Source organism: Meleagris gallopavo, chromosome 5 (assembly GCF_000146605.3).
Source record: "Meleagris gallopavo isolate NT-WF06-2002-E0010 breed Aviagen turkey brand Nicholas breeding stock chromosome 5, Turkey_5.1, whole genome shotgun sequence".
Classification (NCBI taxonomy): domain Eukaryota; kingdom Metazoa; phylum Chordata; class Aves; order Galliformes; family Phasianidae; genus Meleagris; species Meleagris gallopavo.
The window spans coordinates 51,614,625-51,616,166 of NC_015015.2; the positions used below are offsets into that span (position 1 = coordinate 51,614,625).

The 1,542-nt window shown below is 37.3% G+C and overlaps 1 long non-coding RNA gene across 1 annotated transcript in view; it reads right to left on the reverse strand.

The window, feature by feature from the left end:
• Nucleotides 1–16: 16 nt before the first annotated feature.
• The window catches only part of LOC109367910, a 5,209-nt gene continuing 3,683 nt past the window's right edge, over nt 17–1,542 (reverse strand). The window contains exons 3-4 of the long non-coding RNA XR_004160029.1: nt 901–1,011; nt 17–750 (exon numbers count right to left, since the gene is read on the reverse strand). This is a non-coding gene — a long non-coding RNA (uncharacterized LOC109367910). The remainder of the gene's footprint in view (nt 751–900; nt 1,012–1,542) is intronic.

The window sequence follows — 1,542 nt, forward strand, 5'->3', positions numbered from 1 at the left end:
AAAAGCGAATAAAAAGAAATTATGCAAGGAGCTCAGTGGGATGCCATCTTTTCATTTCTGTTGGCAAAAAAAAAGTTAAAAATTTAAGTGGCGTTTTAAACTAACAGCTTCATAGCAAGTGAAAATAAAAGCAATAACAACAACAACAAAAAAACCTATGACCGCATTTGTCATCAAAATTATCACTATAAAATGATCTCATAAATCTTATGGCCTCTAAAAAATACCTATAAACACTTTATGTTTTATCTCTATTACAATTTGCTGTAATCACTAGGGGAAAATTTGAAAGCTGTCTAAATCTCACAGACAAGTGGAAAGAAGGATTTATGATTTATGGCGTAATCTTCCTTCATCATTTTTGGGGGATATCAGAACTGATAGTTTAATCACACATCTATGAATCTATGACAGGAAATAAAGGAAAGAGGTGATATAAAGGGAGAATTCAATTCAAGTAGATATTTTACATGGTCAGGTGATGGAAAGAAAATTGTCCATATCTGCAGCTAATTCAAATCCACTTACTATAGGTTGCTTCTTAAAATATTTCATTTTCTATTTAATTTGGTTGTGATGACTTTGAACTCCAGTAACTGATTCTCATTTTTCATCTACACACAAATGACTGATTTCTGTTCTACAAGGCCAAGGAAATACCTCCAATGGGGACCTGGCAGAGTTGATGAAATCTCTTGCAGTTTTGTTTTTGCTTTCTGGTACAGTTTTGGTAGTATCTTCCAAAACATCCTGAAGGAGAAGTGGAGAAGACCATGCTATATTTACTTATGAAGAGAAATGGTGGAGTTAATCATTGTCTGAGTCCAAAATGACAACTTTCTCATGTTGTTGGAAGGATAAAGTATCTGAGATGTGCAAGTCAACACTGTTATGACATACCTGGAAATGTTTGTGCACCACTCTCAGGCCTGGCTGAGTAACCATAAAGAAACCATAAGAAAGCGATGTCCAGTGGGTCCAGAGCTCAGGACAGAAATAGCAGCCTGGGAGCTGAAAGAAGAATCATTAATATTCAGAATCCATTTGACAGAGAAGAGAGAACATACAATAAACTCAGAGATCAGGAAACCATGCAGAAACTGTCACATAGGATGTCTCTTAGGGATTCTATTAGCCCTGTCTAAGGGATGAGATTTGCCTGGGACCTGAATCATAACTGCTTCTCTCTCATCTGCAGTAAGTATAGCATCCCATGCAGCACACATCTATCAGAATGGTAGATGACATTTGGTGTAGATAGGAGAGAGGATCAAGTCTTTACTTTAGTGGTATAATGCAGCACTTACTGAAGTTCTGCTGGTAGTAGATGGTGATTTTTTCAGCCTTAAGGTTGAAACTGCAGGCAGTTAGCAAACTTCACACAAAGTCCTACAGAGAGGCATGCATGTGGAAGAAGGCATGAGGCTGCAACTCCTCATTGCTGCCACAATGCAAACAGAAAGGGGGAGTAGATCTCCCTATTTGTAACAGTATTTATGGCGAAGTTCCCAATGAAACACTGAACAAGGCTTTTTTTTTTTT